Below are 20,704 nucleotides of genomic sequence, written 5' to 3' on the forward strand. Positions count from 1 at the left end.
CGCTCCCTTGGAGAAACAATTTTGATTCAGGAACATTCCTATTTCAGGAACTTTAAATGTTAAGTAAAGAAACATTATGAGAGGAGGCCTGAATGGAAAGCTGTGTGTGTGTGTGTGTGTGGATGTGCATGCATGTGGATTAGAGGAGACGGAGTCGAGAAAGTGTGTATGTGTGATTTGGACATACACCTCTAAGCACACCTAAGTGTATCTAGCCAAATGTTTTTATATGGTTCCATGACAGGGGAGAGAGTGTGTCTAACAAAGAAGACTATTTCGATGGGGCCGGTCAGTGAAGGAGTGCTGGACTCATAATGACATAGAAAACAAACAGTGGTGAATGGGCACATGGTCCCTCTGTAACCACAGGACCCTTAACGGGAAGAGCCTGTCCAGCAGTGCACAGCCCACCTCCAGCAGTACAGGAAGACCCAGGCGCCAAGGAGTTAAAGTACACCTACTGTGTGTGTGAATGTCTGTATGTGTGTGTGTGTGTGTGTGTGTGTGTGTGTGTGTGTGCGTGCGTACAGTGTGTGACACGCATGTGAGATCAGCTGCACATATGCGCTAATACCTGATGGAGATGATTTTTTGAGATGAGAATGAGATGTTTTCGGGGATGTCTACTGAGTGGCTGCTTGGTTGCTATGTTCTCCTCGGACCGGTTCTCTTTTGATGTGTTTATTGAGATGTGTCTCGTGACCTCAGCATATTGGTGTTTTTTGTTCCATTGCTGATGATCATGTTATGTGTATCAATACTGTTCCCTCCACTTGAAGATATAGCATTATTGCCTTTTTACATTTCTATATTTAAAGACAAGCGCCTCTAATTTGTTGTTCTATGTGCTATGACGGCCTACACAGCCTGAACTCCTACATAAACTCATATTAGATGTATATACTGTATATTTGTATTAATTATATTTTTGTATATATCACTCTGTGTACTGTTTTTAATATGCGTACGAGTAACTGTTGCACAATCAGTGTTAATGGATGATTGTTTACTGATGCATAGCAGGTGTGTGCGTATGATGTGATTTTTAAATATGGCGTCTGTCTCTATAGTACTCTTAAAGGGATAGTTCACCCAAAATTCAAATTCCACTCATCATCTACTCACCCTCATGCCGTCAGTGCAAATCGTGCGAGATTTATTAAATTTTTTTCGGAACAATTTCTCATGTTGGGGCTTTAATACAAGAGGGACATTACAGACGAGCACTATGGAGGTATTTGGATGTCTTTTGGTGTGTCTTTTTCGACGAAGAAAAGTGGGCTCCGTTTGCAACCGTCATATGGACATGCAGTGCTGCACGGAGCCCCGCTGTAACTCAGAGAAGGCACGGAGGACTCTGAAACTTCTCCCAGCCCTTATTCGACATGAGGGTGAGTAGATAATGAGAAATTTGAATTTTGGGTGAACTATCCCTTTAACATCTGAAGAAGAGCTTGCAGCTCGAAACGTCATGATTTAATACAATTTTTTTGCACTGGAACCATATGGTGTTGCAGACCCCTTCTTTTTGTTTTCATGATATGGACGTGACTCAAAAAAGGAAAAAAAAAATCACTGACACTCACTGCTGCACAGTCACGCAGCTGGTACACGCGCATTTACATGCACACACGCATACACACACACACACTGCTGTCTCACATACACACACAGTCACAGGGGAGACTTCCCAATCAACCACCAGTAACAATATTATCCTGCCATTCACTGTCGCGGCGTGATTGATGAAGCCGAGGGAAGGCCCGACTCACACCGCTCCAGATCCCAACATGGAGCTCATGTAGAATAACAGTGCGCAGACAACGACTCATATTAGACTGAGATTGTTGCTACATGTACAATTTAATGGCCAAAAAATACTGAGCTGTCCCCACGTGGAGAACTGTGATCCAAATGCATTCTCTGGTGAAATGTTTGGCAGTGAAAGAGAAGGATTTTTAATAGTTTGAGAGTTAATCTGCAAGAGTGCATACAGTTCAACTGAAGTTAAGATGGGGCTGTATTGTACCCAGAGTTGCACAAGTGAAAGTCGCAATGTCCCATCACAATAAATCCCTGATTACTACACAGTGACCAATAACTCTCTTCATGTACATGCGGCTATGCCTGTATTGTTTTAAGACTGAATTGAACAAAATAAAAAAAACGAGACTCATGAGATTGGAATGAGCCAGAATGTGGAATTTATGATTTAATCAAAACTCAGTTTTTTGAAGTTCTTCCCAGAGGTGAAAGATCTGTGTATGTACACAACTTTAAATGTTCTTTTGCATTTTAATAGAGATCAAGACAAAGTCTGGTATGGAGGGGAAAAAAAGTTGAAGAGGTAGATTTTGTTCTTTGGAACATAAATGCCACCTGATGGGAGTGTTAACACGTTGTAATGTTGTGTGTCATGAAATCAAATGTGGAATAGATCATTTGAATGGAATGACTATGCAAACTGCAGACTGGGGAATTACTTGCTGAGGTTACCACTGTACTGTTGAACGATGAAGAGCTTCATTACGCAATACAAACTCTCCTGTAAGAGTGCCCCTACGGTGACAGGTGTACCAGACCTTGGTTGCCGGGGTTGCAACAATAAACATGTGCAGTGTTCTGACCAGCACCAGTTATGCTGCATTCACATGGAGTCCGGCCGACGGCAACAAGCAAATGCCGCTGGACGGAACGGCAAAAACAAACGGTCCGAGTCGGACGGGAAAACGGCAATTTGCCGGCCTCCCCCAAGTTTTACTGTTGTTCTCTTGTTCACTAACATGACAACCGGTTTGCCATCTGCTGGACGCAGCATTAGGCCTACATTTACATGAAAAAATACTGTTTTTTCCAAAAGATCACGGTTTGGGTTCTTTCTTAGCATTACATCATCTCCTTGTGATGCATTTTTGATTTTGCTGCTCGAAGTTTGACTGTGCCCTGTGATTTGCTTGTGACTTCTGAGTGTCACAGTTGGCAAATCAGAATGAGCACCACTTGTTGCTTACACTGCACATAGGAGGTGATGTAGGTGACGTGACAGCTGTTAACTTTTGATTCAGAACAAAGTTGAGAGATAAAATATATAACACTGTTGAAGTTTCTGTAAAGTGGGTTTGGACTGGATCAGACAAGAACAGTATGGAGGACTAGGAAACTTTTTTATTATCTAAAATAGTGATGTCTTAAGAACCTCAAATGAAACCATCACCATGTGTTTCTACAAGAGGAAGATATTTTTCCATGTGAGGCAGGACAAGACTGGTGAAAACAGAAAGCTGTGTAGCGTGGGTGGTGGTGTCCAAACAACAGATGCACGTGGAAATGCAGACATGTGTTCGCTTTCCGGTTTGTGCCCCTCTCCGTCAGCCCACACAAATGTTTTAGAGACGCTGGATTTAGTTTTATTGCCTGCTTTTATTTATTTTCTTACTATGTCTGGCAGATGCACAGATTTTTCCACCTTGTGAGGTTTAGTGAAGACATCCTGAGGGGCAGTGGTTGGGTTTTAAAAGAGGCACCTTTAGGTCAGAGCTATTTTGAAACCAGCTGTTTCTATCGGTCATAGTAAACAATGTGCAACACAAAATAAAATACTTTATTTGCTTGAACTACCAACATGTTATAGGATGGATCTTCCATATGGACATATCACTTACTTGATTTACACTGATACAAAGCCTTAATGTTTATACTTCATACTTGTTCTGTGTTTTATTTGAAGTAAAGTGTTGATATTCATATTATGGAACGTCAACGATAGCACATCTTTTGTTGTAAGTACCAAAAATGATTTACCAAACAATCCAATCAAAATAAAATAAAAACGCAAAAACAATTTGAGATGGAGGGTGGGTCTGGGTGGCCTGGACGTAGTAGAGCTTTGTTATGACATCACAATGTCACAGAGGTCATGACAGGTAATTTCAAGTCTCTGTTTCTGAACACCGACCGAGTGCATTTCTCTGGATTGAGCTATTTTATACTTTAACAATATTAATATTGTTAAAGTATATGATTTGCAATCAAAAATAGGAATCAAAATCTCACTTTATACAACATTAGGCCTTTAAGCTGCCACATAAACAGTGACATGAACTGCATGCCTATTATCCATTAATTCTGCTTGTTTACATGTTGCCATGATAACTGTCAGTAGCTCCTCACCGTCAGTTCTCCAGGCCGACACTACCCCCAAATCACTCACGTCAGACATCCCATAGGTCCACTTATTGCTTTCAAAACATCGTAAAACAGAAAAACTCCTATTTCAAAAATTGTGCCAGGGTGCCAACAGATGGTTTATAAGGTCACTCTGGTGACTAACCATTAGGAAAGTGTCTCAGTTGTCTACAGTAATGTGGTGCTTTTCATGTGGGCCTTTTTTTATTGGGACTTTAGTGACTTTGTGAAATTTTTGATATCATATGATTTAATGGAAAACATTCATAATAAAGTAAAGGACAAATGACACATAAACACAGATAAGAAAAGATTAGTGTTAGACAATCACTGGTAAATTCTGCACTCTGCAGAGTTAAACTAACTTGATCCTGATGGGTGAAGGAGAAATGCTGAGAAACATTTTTCACCGTAACACCTCTCTGGGGTGTCTGGAGGTGCACGTGTGCCGACCGCAGCAGCTCCCCCACTTAGTTTTATTACACAGGGTCATAACGTTCTTCCGTGCGTTGTTCTACTGGCTCCTTTTCCTCCTTTAAACTCACATATTACACTGCCAAAGACTAATTGCCATAGTTACATATTCTCCGACTATATCTGTTTCAGCCATGTTTGTGTGTGTATGTAAGTGTGTGTGTGTGTGTGTGTGTGTGTGTGTGTGTTAGTGAATACCAGACACAAACCAGCAGAGAGAAAGAGAGAGAGAGAGTGAAAGAGACGGGTTTCATCGGCAGAATGTCTGGTTCATGCCCCTGTTAACCGCAAGTAGCCGAGATATATCGGCAGTTCCTGTGCATTCTGGGATACGGTGCTGGCAATAAACAGAAACAGAGGAAATCTGAAATGAAGTGACTGAGACTTTTTACGACCTGTCCTCTTCCCGATGCAGAGGTCTGCAGACTGAATCGCCAGTACCCCTCCAAATAAATAAAAAAATCCAACATATAAAACTGCTATGCATCATATATATATCTTGCTGTCTGCAGCTGAAAAACAAGAACACACACACACTGAGGTTTTGCACGAGAACGCTGGACCGTCGTTTGATTGATATTGTCTCCAAGGTTAAACACACTTTAATGAGAAGTCCTCCTTTCCTCTCGTCCTTTTTTTTTTATCGGCTGCCGATTTGGCACGCTGGCCCAGGAAACATGGCCTGAATCGGAGGGGCAAGTTGATGATGATGAGCTCTATTCATTCTGTGAGCGTTGACTTCTTTGCTAGCATTGCTGCCATAACTCACTCCGCTATGTCTGCGAGTGTGTCTCCATACCTGCGAGCTTCTGTTGATTGTCCTTCCACAGCTCAGGCCCATATATTGTGGAAAGGACCTCGATGTACATGCACAATATCTGCTGCTGGCTGGAAGTGAGCCATTGTTACCTTCTTTATTAGGCTGTTGCTTCATTTCTTTTCTCTAGAGAATGCTTCAACGCACCGTATCCTGATTTAGGAGTTGCTAGTGTAAGGTATGAAGTCAGAAAATCACATTGCATGCTGTTTGGGGAGATTTTATCCAAGTCATCTTTCAGAGTTTAGATTAGCACCGGTGGCCACAGCAGGATCGAAACCCATTACCATGGTAAGCTATGAGCAAATAAATTACAAAGAATAAAAAAGCACCAAAGAAAATAAAATTGCAAGATTTAACTCTTCTTTATGTCATTGTGTGGCTAGGGTGGACAACGCTGACTGACCCGTTGACTTATGTTTTAATAAAAAGCTGATATCATCCTAATATATCAGCACAACTCTCTTCTTTTAGTGCTGAAATTATATTTTTTGTGTCACTTTCTGGGATCATGGAAACATTAGGGCTGAATCTTCACCCCTGCTGCGATCATCATCCGACTCCTCCATCCTCTTTGATTTGGTTCTGGCTCTGATATCAATAAGCTTGATTTGGGAGGGGAATAGCTGAGGTCATCCTGTGAACTTGAACTGGATCCACTGATACTGTTTGGATAGGTGCACAGTAGGCCTTGAGAGACATACAATTTAGCGGTAACCATCACTTTTTATTCCATGCTAACTGGGCCACCACTGTACTTTGGCTCAGCACTCAAGAAGAATTATTTGGGGGAATAAAGTTGCAGATTGAAAGATGAATTTATACAAACATCTCTCAGAGCCAGAACTACTCTGGGGACAAGTTCAATGGTTAGAGGATATTTCTTGCGGTATTTAATATTTTTCTTGTTGTCGACAAGTTTCATGATAAGAACAAAAACAACAAAGAAGTGGTCCTCCACACAAGAACTGATCTCATTTTCTTTGCATCACTCAGCCACATGTTTTGAGTAAATCCCACAGTCACTGTCTGACTACTGTAAATATTCATTTTAGCACCACATGTGTATTAATCCAAGGAAGAATATAGCTGCCAACAAAATTTAGCTCATAATGCTGGTGGATTAAATGTTTGTAAGGGTTCTTTCTGAAATAATATTACTGTACATACTATATATTTAAGACTTGTTAGGAATCAGTGGGGACAAATGGATGAACGCATCCATTTGTCAGTTGTTTGGTGTTATTCCAAAAAATGGATGTGTCCATCCATTTGTCGGAATAACACCAACATGACAAAAAAAAATTTCCAAGAACAATTCTTCCTCCAAGAACAGGTTTGTTGTAAATTAGTTAGCAGGTTCATTCCAATTCAGATGATGTCTACTCTGAAATATGAAAAATCTGTCCACAGACTTCGTGGAGACAAACAATCTAACATTTGACCCAAATACTGTTGCAGTTTCTGGCTTTCACCATGAGTTTACTGTCAACACCTTGTGAAAATATTTAATTTTGTTTTATTGAGTCTGTTTTAATACTTCCATTTATCTGATGAGTTATCTGCTGACCACAGTCACTCCCTGCACAGTGAAACTGCTCCCATCTGGTCACAGATATATCATGTGACATGATTCATGTCTAGCAGCAGAAACAAAAGAACATTTATTTGTCACTATTTTCTTTTATTAGTCTCATGTAACCGCTTGTTTCTTATGTTAGTTGAGTGTTTGATTACTTCATTATTCTGTTTATTTACTCCTTGACCTTACAAACAATAGAAAAACATAACTTCTTTGGCTGTGACTTTTGCTGGCGTGGAAGCGTGAAATGTTGTACATCTGATGAAACTGTGCCATTTAGCCACTGCATGAACATAAAATACAGTTCAATGCACTTACATCTCAGTTCAAAGATGCATGAATTGACAACCATGTAATGACTGACAGGAGAAGCTATGTAATCATTAGCATCCCTAACATGTGAAAACAGCCTCATGAATATAACATAGGTCACTCAATCCCTAAGATTTGATTTTGTCTTTCAGTAGAAAACGGCCTGTGGTGATAAATTACAGATGTTCCTTTTGTCCATATTGTCAACTTTCATTTATCCGGTGAGGTGATGACCGAGGTCAGAGTACGTCACACTGACTTTCTACACACACATTTTCCCAGCATGGATTCAAACTAGCAACTCTCCAGCCACAGTCTTGACTCTCTGCCCATTAGGCCACAGCTCATGTTGAAACTCTTTGTTCTCTCCAGGATGTTCCTGCTCGGAGCTGCTTGTTGGACCACTCAGCCAAAAAGTTTAAGCCACTGTGACAGTTGCTGGCAACATACAGCAGCAGCCCTGCTTGAGTTATAGAAGATCACTACATGTGGGATCCCACCGAGCGTGAGTTATGCTCCCACTGCCTCCCGTTGTCTTTTGATCACAATTTATTGCTGAGAGCTTTGTGTCGACCTTGCCTTCTGACACACTGAGCAGAGATGTGAGGGTGAGATAATGTGAAGATATTTTTATGTTGTCTCTTGGAGATTGCTGAATAGGATTACACTGATTTTTCAGATAAAAAGAATTAATGGCCACTTTTATTTGTGGCGTGCAGCCACAATTAGGCTGACAAAAAGGGCATAGAGGGAGTCATTTTGTTTTGATACAGATTTGTATCAGTTAGTGCTGTAATTATCAAATGGTTAATTCATTTAATAAACTCACTGTCTAATTTTATTGTAGCAACCATAACTCCGAACAGCAGGCACGTCAACCTTTCGCCACCTGCTGAAATGTTGTACTCAAAGAGTTTGAAAGTGTCTTTCCAAAACCAAAACCAAAATAAAATTATTTTCCCCAAATGAAGTGCGTTTATATGTGTGTGTGTGTGTGTGTGTATATATATATATATATATATATATTAGTATATTAGGGGTTAAAGGCAAGGGGGCAGTTGTCGGTCTGAGAAGTGAAGCTCACTTCTGCGTTCAAAAAACTGCAATCCCCCCGGCTTCCTCTGGGGGCTGGTACCGGAAGGGAGCATTCTCCATAGACCCCCATGTTAAAATAGCCGACTTTACGTCCTCAATAAACATGTTAAAAGCCTGGTACCATTACGTTTTTTGGTCTCAACCGATAGTTTCTACCCCCGCACACACTCTGAGGGGGGTGAATTTTTTTTAAACTCTACCGTTTTACTGTTATTAGGTTTAAAATTCTGGCCAATTAGGGCGCGGAAACGTTGAGTGACAGGTCCGGAGACTGCTGCTTCGAGGCCAGTGGGCGGGTTCTCGGCCGCACCGCTTCAAATATGGAAAGTCAAATCCAACATGGTGCGGTTCAAACCCCCGTAGTAGTGGCACAAAACAGACTCACCAAAACCAATGGGTAACGTCACGGACGCTACGTCCATTCTTTTTACAGTCTATGGTTAAAGGTCACATTTCAGTTCAAGATGAGTAGGTGCTGACACAACACTCTAATCTGATCAGACTGGACAAGTAAATCCAATTTGAAGCCATTTATATATGGGAGGTAACTACTGTAGCTCTATTTTGCACTACACAAAACAATGTTAGTCTTTTTTCTTTCCCATATATCCCCCTTCTCTTTGTCGTACAGTAACAGTGGAGCTTTTTGTTGAAATGAACTAAAGTCCATTGGCACAGTTTGGACTGGTAAGAAATCTGTCATTCAAACCCCGGTGCAGATTGAAACCATTTGAAAAGTGGGTCTCAGTCAGTGTTCGCTCTGATGCAGGCAAACGTGTAGATACTGTAGGTGAGAGGAATGAATTCAAAATAAATCCATCTGGTGTTCATCAGCCTTTAAGGATGTGATCTTTCCTCTTGCTAAGCCACATATTTAAACCATTTGGTAGAGACGGTAAGACATCTGCAACCAGGATGAGAGTATGAGGACTTAATCAAGAGCAACCAAAACAACTTATGAATAGATTAGCCAAGATTTCTGGTGGTGGGTCTCTGGTGGTGATCTTCTCTAATCATAAACTCAGTTTAGCACCATGCACACTCAAGGGGTAGGATTCAGTGTACTAGTCCTTTGGCCACAGGTTCACCAGATGTTGTAGCAATGAACAGAGGGAAAAACTTAACAGTCAGGGTAGCTCTGATGAGTCACCAGCCTAATGGACCATGGTATGAAACCTGATATAGGCTGCGTCTGCATTGAGAGGGCAGTTTAGTGCAAACAGTGTCATTACAACAACCTGAGGCCTCACAGGCCAGGACCTCATGTGGTGAAGTATATGCCAAGAAACCAAAGAAAGGAGAGGGTTGAACACAATACAGTCCTGAACGGAGGGAGTCCAGTTGCAGGCAGGGAGAGCAGGGAAGAAGGAGAGGGAACGGGCCAAAGTCTTTGTTTTATCTGGAGCAAATGAGATACTTGCATCATAGCAGAGCTCCAAGAATAATGTCAAAACCTGATGACTCAAAGAGAAAATAGGCAGTTGATGAAAATGAAGCTTAGCCTGTCTCGCCTTGTTAGCACTCAAACCTGAGCGCAGAGGTTGCCTTTGGACAACAAATGTGTTGGTGCATCATTATCTTGTTTTTATGTTGTTTTACTTTTACTGCAACTTGAAGCAGGCTATGAAAAATAATGGATGCAGACAGTGTGAAATACTCCCAGTTTTATAGCACAGCCAGTGCTGCAGTGTATCCCAGGTGCCAGGTGACTTACAGTAGCCTAGCCTACTCTGTCAGCTGTCACTCATCAGCAGTTTGCAATTGACTTCAGTCCAGAACTGACTGCAGAAAAACCTGCAAATGAACAGGTTCGTATGATTTTTTTTTCAGCTCCTTAACAGCTGGTTTTATTAATAAGAGATGCAAGTATTCACAAAAATAGTGATCCAGATTTTAATCAACGGAAAAATTCCAAGCAATTGATTAAAGTAGCTTGCTAACTGGCTTACAAATTAGAAATGCTTAAAAACATTCCCCTATTTTTATGTTTTTTTTTGCCCAAACGACATGCCCAAGTTGTGAGCAGCACAGATCCCACATAGTTTGAGATTCAGATATGTGCCTGATTGGAAAGGTAACACTCTCGGGATTAGGCTATTGTTAAAGTGTCTGTGTGATCTACTGACAAAAAGTGGCAAAGGTTAGAATGATGAGGTTGTTTCCCCGCCCATTGGTTTGCCTATAGAATGACATGAGTAGGTTACAGACATTCAGGGACCTAATTAGGCCACAGCCACAGGTCTTGGCTTCATGCAGTCAAAATTTCAAGTCAAAAGACCAAAAGAAACAAAACAAAAAAACAAAACAATCGCTAAACTGTAGGTGCACGCCCAAAGACAGTGGAGTAGAATATCTACATTATCTATGCAGTGAAGCTCCCCGGATACACATGGGGTTTGTTTATCAACAACGTGATGGCGTAGGCTAGTGTCATACATAGACTGTAAAAAGAATGAAATAAATATAAATAAAAGTCATACACCTTGAAAACCTCAGACTATTGGCTAAAATGGTAACAACATCATTTCATTGAAAATGTCCATTGGCTCAAACAGCTGTCAATCAAAGCCACGTTGTCATCGTCACGTGTCCTCATTGGCTTTCGAGACATGTACCGGCCCATCCTCGGCACCGATTGGCTCCTGAGTGGTGTCGTTTCACGGATGTAAACAATCAGTCACAGGCCAGATTGACGTGCAAGTCGTAAAATGCGGTAACCGGCCGTTTCTGTGTTGGACTAAATACATGGACATATCGAGGAAAGTACTTCGCTTAGAAGGAAACGGATTTCACATTTCACAAGCATAGATGCGAGCTGTACAAAAGGCCTTGTGTCATAAGATGGTCATTGTGGATAAAGGGAAGACTTCAAAGGTATGTATGCATCATACGTTAGCTTAGCTTAGCTTAGCCTAACTGCTGATATGGATGTGAGCAACCAAACATTTTGTGCGTGGTGTTGAATTTATCGGAGCGATCTAAGCTTTCTTATAGGCTATACGACATAAATATGTTTAAGGGTTGGTGTTTAAAACATTCGGAAGAAATTGGTGCTACCTCCCCACTTCCGGCCCGTTCCGTGGGAGGAACAGCATGTATTGAAAAAATGTAGGCTGCTTTGGATTGATTTTTGCTCCAAATAAACCACCTCCACTTTTTAAGTGCCACTCGGTTTTAAGTGTGGAGTTGCAAGCTAGTTTCAAATGGAGAGGCTGCTTGTAAAGTTCAGTTCCCTTTTCCATTGACCCCACCTCTGCTTCACTCAGCCTGCTGGCCATGCCCACCTCATTAGTTAACTCTGTACACCTGTGCTGAACAGCTGCTTCTCATCTTCAATCAGGAACTGAAACCTCTCCTGCTCACTCGGTTTCTGCCAGGTCGTTCTTCGACTTCCCTGCTTCGTCACTGCCCCGCAAATTGTCTCAGCCTTCTATCCCTGAAGAGAAGTACTGCTTCAGTGTTCCTGGCTTCTGTCTGCCTTTTCCCTGGGCTGTTTGGTGTCCTTCGTCAGTGGCTCTGCGGGGTAAGTTTCAGCTCCAGCCTACCTATGGCTTCCTGTGACTGCCATCTCTGTTGTTTTGCTACACTTGTCACTGTGTTGGCTATAGTTACTTCCTCTTGGGTTAACAATAAGGGTCATTAACGTCATTTGGGTCCATATGTATTTTAACATAATCTGGTCATGAGTGTGTGGACTGAGGCCTGTGGGCTTCTCTCCTCTCTGTGCTTGCTCAAATTCTCTATAAAGCTGTTCTGATTTACGTTTTTTTTTTTTTTTTTTTTTTAAATCACAGAACATGCTATTTTAAGACAAATTAATTGTATCTACATTTCCAAAAGTTTGGGCTTTTGAAGAATCATGTGCTTAAAGGTGGAGTCTCTGGGTTTGTTAGTTGCAGTTTGTAAACACAACATTCAACCTGGGCCCCTCCTCTTGGGCTCAACTGTGCAGCCCTCTGCCCCTGATGGCAGCAGCAGCAGCAGCAGTTGTCAGGACTGCAAAGAAAAGGTAATACAGTCCAAGTGAAGCGACGAGTAGGAGGGCCGTTGCGGTGAGCAGGGAAGCGGGTGCTAGCGGCTGATGACAGATCATTTAAAACTGAAAACACCACCACACGTAAGTGGAAGCCCATAGGTGATGATCAACCAAGATTTCTTTTGTATAAGAATACTAGCCTATATTTTGTTTTTTACGCAAATCCTGCAGACTCTACATGGGCCTGAGAAGTTGCAAAGCTACCATCAAAGTTCCTATGTTATAGCAAATGCTAAAATGTGCAATGGCAAATATCATTTTTCCAAAAAGATTTGGGGAAAATAAAATGTCACAATATGTGTAGCCAGTATTATTAGAAGCTCCACATTCCAATGCTTTTTATTCTAACCACAACAAGGTTGCTCACACATAAATTACAGAGAACAGTTGTGGTAAGCTAGATTTCAGTAAATGGGCTAACCAAACCGAAGCTGATGGAAATGGGCCACACAACTGACATATTCAATGAAAAACAGTGGCAAAGGAAGAGACAGAGCTGTGACAGTAACACAAAGGAGTAGGGTGTAAGCACTCGGTTTAAGGACACTTTTCAGGTCAAGGAAAAAAATAGGTGGCAGCAGTCTGTTATATTTAGCAACTTTGGAGTTGGCTTTGATACCAGCTAGCCAGATAAACAATGCAAGTTTGTATATTAATCTCCCTAATAATATTAATCTCCTGTCCTTAAGAGGAAGCAATCACATTATTAAAATGCTTGACTACAGACCAGGGGTGGGTGATGTACACAAATGTAGCCTAAGAAAAAGCCTAAGAAAAAAATCTCCAGCTGTAACATACAGTAGAAGGTGAAGTGATGAGTGAAACATTTCAGCCATCATGAAAACACTCTCATCTCTCTCTTGAGAAACGATTGCTATCATGTGGCCTGTCAAAGACTATTACCATCCACATGCAGAATTCACTGCCAAGGGCTTCCCTGCCCTCCACTTGGCTTTGGAAAATATGCAACAAGGGTATTAACGGATGGAAAAACAGTCAAAGTAAAGGAAACATTTAGAGACAAAGGGAAGTAACTGGAAACAGTGTTTTTTTGGAAAGACAAAGAACATGGGCGCAAGGTATAAGTAGACTATTAGAACTGAGCTATTATCTATGGTGGATCCAGCTAATTAGGCATGGCCGCAACACTGCGTAAACTGAGGTGCACCCAGCTGCTGTTCAAATAGATGTTGGCTTTATTTGGACAAAATGAGTAAATATTTCCACTAGGACTGCATTTAAATACCATCTCTAAAGCTCACGATGGCTGACACAATTACTGTGGCCCCTCGAGTGCAACTGACAGCAGAGTAGGCGTCAGCCAAAACACAGTCAAGACCTTCATGTAGGTGAATTTGTGGCATATAAATTTTAATATATCATACTCTGCCTCCCTTGTTACTTTGTGGAATACTTTGGATTTATAACTCTTACAACCTTCCAGCCCGCAGTGGAAACTGGGTGTCTGCCTTTTCACTGTGAGGGTCAGGAGCAGGATCCTGTCATCACTGCAGTCCCCCCCCAGTCACTCACACAAAAGGCTCTGCTTCATGTCCCCAGTATGGCACTGCATTAAGACTGAGACAGTGTGTGTGTGTTGCCACAGGCTTGGGGACACCAACACTTACTAGGTGTTGGGTAATGGAAATGGAACTGTGCAGCAGAATCGCTGTTTGCCTCTATAATTGTGAAGATAACAGCCACTGACATTTTTAGAAAATGTTCACAATTGTATAGTCACAGACATTTAATACGTGACTCTGGCCAGTGGATGTTCTGGATGAACAGACAGTTAACAGAGATTCAACTCTCTTTGGCAACCTGTAACCTCAACTGTCCTGATGCTTTACATACCTAATACTTTTCCTCACAGTTTTGTAAAGGAAGAAACCATTTGTCTACATTTTCCAACAATGAAAATTCAAAATTTTTAGATTAGTTCCCTGATATTGCAATAGGCCACTCTGAATTACTGCAAACAAATATTTCTGGGGCCTTGCACGAATCTGGAGATGTCATGTTTCCATCAAAGGTGGCTAAGGTATAGGCAGACATATGTAGCAAATGGCCAACAGATAAGCTGTTTCTGGAGGTGGACTGTTTTAATTCGAAGGCCTTGTTTCCCCTCTCTTCGTCATCAGCCGTGCATGAGTCAAAAGAGCATTGTCTGCTGTACAAATGTATAACTGAGCATGGAGCAACCCAAGTGGAAAATGTGCAATGGCAACAATAAAGTGTGGACAGCGAAGGGGGAGTTAGTGGTCGGAGAAAATGTATCTGAGGCGATGAGTAAAAATGAATGTTCTCACTCCTGATGTCATGGGCAGGGGTTACACCAGCTGGTGAGAAGTCAGTCCACCTTTTCCTGTCCGGGCATCTGAAGGGCACCCATGGGAGCGAGACGTCAGCGTCAGAGCAGCCGTCCGCCGCCGTCACCATCATCAACACCAACATCGTCATCACCTGCGAAAGGTAAAGTCCATATATCTTTCACCCATCCATTTTTACCCACTTTGGATGAGTGATTTAGAACCTGCCTCTTCTTACCTGTATCAACAACCACTGTTTTGATTTGATCAACTTTCCATGTCCCACACCTACACAATATTGCATCTTTTAAGTGTTATTTCGCTTCAGGTTATTTTTAACTTACAGTATATTGCTCCACTGGCCATCTGCAAATCAGAACAGAAACAGCCCTTTTTCTGCAGAGTGGCAACTTTTGGAACAGGTTCCTGCACATGGTTCTTGATATTTCTATAAAGTAGACTATAAAGACTTTCTTTTTTTTTTTTTTGGTTTTCCTTAATTTTCTCCTTTACGATGAGGTTTTACCTCGCTCTTATTTTCCTGCTCTCAATTTTCTCCATACTTCCCATCCTTCCTGTCTCACCGCAGCCGTTCACTGTTTGGGTTACAGCGCTTGGATCAGACAAGCTAGGATTTACACACACAGGAAAGATAAGGGGACATTTTTATGGCACAATCACTGTTTTCAAGGTGTGTATGAGAGTCAGAGGACCGTTTTTAGACTGCAGATACGGCTGGAAAAACGGTGTAAGCTACTAAAAACTGGGTTGTAACATTTTAAGGCCTCGTGGCTTTTCATGGAAACACTCCCCATACAGAAAATATACCTTATTAATAATGTGGCTATTAGAATGATTTTCTGTATCCAGACAGAGGCCCATATTAAATATAATATCCTATTTAGTCTTTAGTCTAGTTTGTATTACTCCAGACTCAAATTGTCACCTCACTAAAAATCTAGACAACAGACAGACAACCTTAAGCCTTTTGGGCCCAGAGCAGTTAACCACCTTGGCATTGGCACTGGCACAACAATGGGTTCAGAAAGTATTAAATGCCACAAGTCTCATTATATGGCTAAAAATGGCTGGTCCTCATGAACAATCCTATAGTTTCAACCAAATGCAGCTCTGTTAGGGTGATTTTATGCAGTTGTAGCATAACTATGTTGGATACACAATCTTTGGCAGCAGTTACACGCAGGACTTCCCTGGTGGTTCCACCGTACTTGTCGGTGACCTGCTGTCCTGTATGGTAATGGTGTCAGTGGGACACAGAGGCCTCTGTGCAGCAGCAGCACACTGGGCTGTTGTGACTGTGGGCCAGTATAACAGAGCCCCTGTATGCCCCTCCATGAGTGGCACGTGTGTCCTCTCTCGCCGTGCTGCTAAATATAGCAACAACAACAATGGCACCGGGAAATGCCTGGTTCAAAAAACCTGACCTCAGATGATATCGGTTTACAGCGTATGAATAAAGCTTAGACAAATTTAATTTGCCATTGATTGCGAAGAGGCTGAACACTGAGGAGGGTTGTTTGCTGGAGCTGTTGTTTCTTCCCTTCAAGTGTAATTTGCATCAGTTTAGATCTGCAAGTGTAGAATGATCTTCTGAACTGAGGTTTGTTCATGACAAAAAGGAGAGGCTCATTTATTTACAGGAAAATAATGTGTTTTTAAAAATAATGCAAATGATGGCTTAAGTTGTTTTGTCACAGTTGAAACAGTTAATTTTTTTTTTTTCTGTGCCTGATTGACTCATTCTTTAACCAAATTTGAAACTGTCTCCGAATAATATGAAAGATGTTTTGCTTTATCAGGCCTAGTGCCAAAAGCGCTAACTATGGCTTGGCACAACACAAGGGTTTAACCCTTCAATCGTGGGGACGGGGGTGGCGGGGTCGTACCATTACAACAATCCCAAGTGGAGTATATCATATTTATAGCTCTTAAAGTTTGTTGCTCAAACCCCTGCATGTCGGTGTGGACATCAGTGCGCCTCCCCAGTGGTCCGCTCAGCTGAAAGCCGGTGATTAAATTATCCCTGTCAATCGGATTCGTTGCTGCAGGTCCTGATTTCTCCACCGTGGAGAAAATGGCACGCTCCTCAATGAGAGGATCTGTCTGTGGCTGGAAGGCACGGTGGTACTATGTAACCTCAGGCAGAGAACTGCAGCTATTTGAATGGCCTCCTTTTTCTTCTGAGGCCATCAGTCACCCTTGGGGCTGTGAAATGATTTATTGAACAGAAGAAAATGGATTTTAACTTGTTTTTAAACTAGCAGTGCAGCATAATAGGCTGAGAAGGAAAAATAAATATTATCACTTCATATTAATAATGATTGATGCCTCGGGGGGGGCAGGGGCTGGCAATCATGCTTTATAACCTAATGCGTTTACAGCAACATTAAATTTAAAAAATATTCCAGCAAAACAGTCTAGTTAATATAAGAGCTGATGGAAATCGACTCTGATCGAGGGAGCAGTGAGACCTTTTACTAAAATTAAAGTTACAATACATCAATTGGTGGGGGGGTTATGAATAAGTCTTGCAAGGACAGAAGAATTAGCAAAACTAGCAGAATAGTCCCAATGAAGTGTTTATTCTGTCTATGCATCTGATTATTTTCAATGTTGTGGAGATCTTCAACTAGCAAATGTTTACAATGACCTAAGAGTTGATTTGAAAGCTTTACATTTATATCTTTTACTGAATAGTTTTGGCAGTTAGAACGGGTTAAAAACATTGTTTTGGAAAATCACTGACTAGAAATTTCTTACCATACCTTTGTTACTTTAAAAAAATGACACCCAATTTTAACAAACATGGCTCCAAAAAGCTCTGCTTTTAACTATTTTAATTCAACAAGCAGGATTTATTTACTCTTCAGTCCTGTGGCTAAGTCCCAGCCCTCCCCAGCCTCTTAAGCATCTTGTTATCTCTGTTCGGTGTGTTTTGCCAGCAGTGTGAGAGCTGGATGCTGTATGGCCGTCTTGTTCCGTGTGTTTGCTTTTCGTCACTGCAGCGGCGAGAAGATGGATGAGTCTTTTGGTGCCGATAACTCTGGTTTTTGCCACCATTAGCTACCACGCAGGCTTACACCCCCTGTGATCCCTCTTCATCTCAAATAGACTGGAAAATCTAAGATTGTAGAGCTGTCAGGAGTGACCACTTCTATATTCAGTCCAACCATGATGGACAGTCTGGGTTCCTACCCAGTAGTCTCAGTACCTCTCAGTGTTGGTCCTCTCCCTCTCTCTTTTCGTTCTCTCTGTCTCTCTCTTTCACACACACTGTCTCTGTTTGGAAGAAACGCACAGTAAAGCAGGAAGGCAGAGTTCCTAGATCCGTCAAAGGTAATTTGTCTGAGAAGTTTGCCAACAACACAAGGATTTAGACAACGAGGGAAATTATGTTGAAGTAAACATGCCCGCTTTCATGTAAACTCATCAGCACTCGCAGCGCGTTCCAAATAATTCCATCTAATTTTCAGAGATGAAGTGGAGGAAAATGCTTTGCGATGGTGCAGAGAGTTGTCAAGGTTTAAGTTGCGGACTGTATAAGTTTGCGTCATGGTTCCCAGACCGCGGCGCTGCACGCGTCATGAACAAGAAGAGCCGGAATATTTCCTTTCAACAGTCATGGGAATCTTAATTTTCACAATCCAGCTTTCTCATTGTACCTTCTCTGCTAAGCTCTTTTCTTTGCACAACAGCCAAACATTAAACATTTTAGCCCCTTGATTAGAGCTGAACGCTCCATCCGCATGATTAGCCAAGCCTGTAAAACACAGGATACATTGTGGTTGTATTCTAAAGGGATATTAATTAGTCTGATTAATTTCAACAAAACTTTCATGTGGAAGATTACTTGGTACAAAGGTTAGGAACTAATCATGAAATGCTGGACAGAAGATCTTAAAGTGGGCAAGAAATATATTTAACTTTAACTACTTAACTCTTTGACTCTAGCCTTGCACTGTTGGATGAAATTCGATGTGCTTTGTCATGAAATGAATTGCATTTAAAAGTGGGATGATGTGCATTGGATGAAGGAAGAAACCCGCTCTTACTCTTACAGATGAGAAGTTCAATTCATTGGTTATAAAATACCATACAAATGAAACATTTGCGAAAATAGTAATTTTATGACATACTTTCATATTAACTCTATATTAAAAAAAAAATCTGTAAATCAATCTAGCAGAACCAAAAATATTGACTGTCTGAAATCACTCACCACTCGTCATAGTTCACTAAAGTCAGCTTTTCAATTCTTTTGTTGTCTGAATGGATAGTGAGAATTATTACACCCAATAGCAATAGTATCCCACAATGCATCCTGTAGTGTTGAGCCAATGGCCACTGACCAAGTGATAAATACCATCATGCCTTGCTCTTGTGCTGAAAGAAAGCAAACCTACAGAGAAAATATTCAAAAGTGTTCTATAAAGTATTTTTCTAGCTCACTACAGTGTATATAGTCCTCTGAATAGGACCCTGCATTACCCACAATGCAGCTGAACTATGGACAATTCTGCAGCTAATGTAGCAGCCTGGAAGTATCTCTAGCCACAGGCAGAGATGAATCTAGTATGTTTTTCCAACTCCACTTTGCAGATTATTTGTTTTTATCTATTTATGGGAGACTTCAGTCCCAACCTCCAGTTAATCAAATGTCACGACTTGAAGCAATTAGATGCACAACTCAGTTTAGAGTCACTATTTACACTTTTTTTTCCTTTCTTTTTTTGTCACATAAGCAGGAACACTCACAAAGAACAAACTTTTTAAAGACTTTGCTGTGTAATGGACATCACTGAGTCATTTCACCAGACTTGATAACCTTTCTGCTCTTGTACCACAGGTACACTATGTTTAAGCACAAACTGGTGTCACATAATTGTTACTTTTGGCCTCTGCGGCTGCTATTCAGCAAAAGGTACACTCTTGCATTTACTTTAGCAAAGAAACAGCCTTTGGTGCTGTTTTTGCAACAGATGTCTGGTTTTCACTTAATCTTCAGTTATACCCGCAGAGACCTCCCATGCAAAGTACGTTTAAAACTTGAGAGGCTGTACTTCAGGCATACTACAGCTATAATGAACCTCTTGACCCTCACACACTTAGAACCAAACGTGTCAGATGTAATCTCTTTCTCACCTGATTTATTGTATGCAGTCATGATTAAATCTGTACCAAACCAGACAGCTAACAATCGTGATTTAATGCACATCTATTTGAGGCTCCTTTATATCAAAAATGGTTTTAAGACCTCCTGTGCTATAGTATCAATTACTGCATATTTTAAGAGCTTAGTGGTAGGTAAAGCCCAATGAACAAATATTTGGTGTGTCCAAGTAAACATTTTCTCCAGTGTTTAATCATTAGGGAGAACAGCAGACCTGTGTAGGTGTCCTTCACTGAGCTCTGGTGCCACATAAACACTTGTGGTGGAAGGTGTTTACTCGAATCTCCAGCAGACGTGTGCCCAGTGTCCACGGAACAACTTAAATGTGTTGGTTGCATGGCCAATTTGACCTTCTTGAGAACTTGTGGTGAGTGCGTGTTGGTAACGTATCTATTACAAACAGGGATGAAAAAGCTGCTGGAAATGTGAGGAGTTTGGAATGAACGCAGCCCCCCCTCCCTCCTTTCTGAAAGTGTCTTTTGTTTGTTGTATGATTAAGGTAAAAGGTCAGAATGTAACCAACAGGCACAAATTAGTTTACATACAGGGCCAGAATGTGTTTAGTAAAGATAATAAATTGTACCTGTATTTGTGGAACATCAGTTTTGCTAATTGTGTGAGCTTCAACTGAGTATCCTGGGATGGACTAAAACGTTTTATACGGTTTACTGCTCATCAGTAACAAAAATAGACCTCACTGTTG

At 41.3% G+C, this 20,704-nt stretch overlaps 1 long non-coding RNA gene across 1 annotated transcript in view; it reads left to right on the forward strand.

Moving 5' to 3' along the window:
• Positions 1-11,887: 11,887 nt before the first annotated feature.
• Positions 11,888-20,704, forward strand: part of LOC146967801 (uncharacterized) — a 36,578-nt gene continuing 27,761 nt past the window's right edge. The window contains exons 1-2 of the long non-coding RNA XR_015034440.1: positions 11,888-11,988; positions 14,829-14,973. This is a non-coding gene — a long non-coding RNA (uncharacterized LOC146967801). The remainder of the gene's footprint in view (positions 11,989-14,828; positions 14,974-20,704) is intronic.

The sequence above is a fragment of the Trachurus japonicus genome, chromosome 19, assembly GCF_045865225.1.
Source record: "Trachurus japonicus isolate A0001 chromosome 19, Traja_1.0".
NCBI lineage: Eukaryota > Metazoa > Chordata > Actinopteri > Carangiformes > Carangidae > Trachurus > Trachurus japonicus.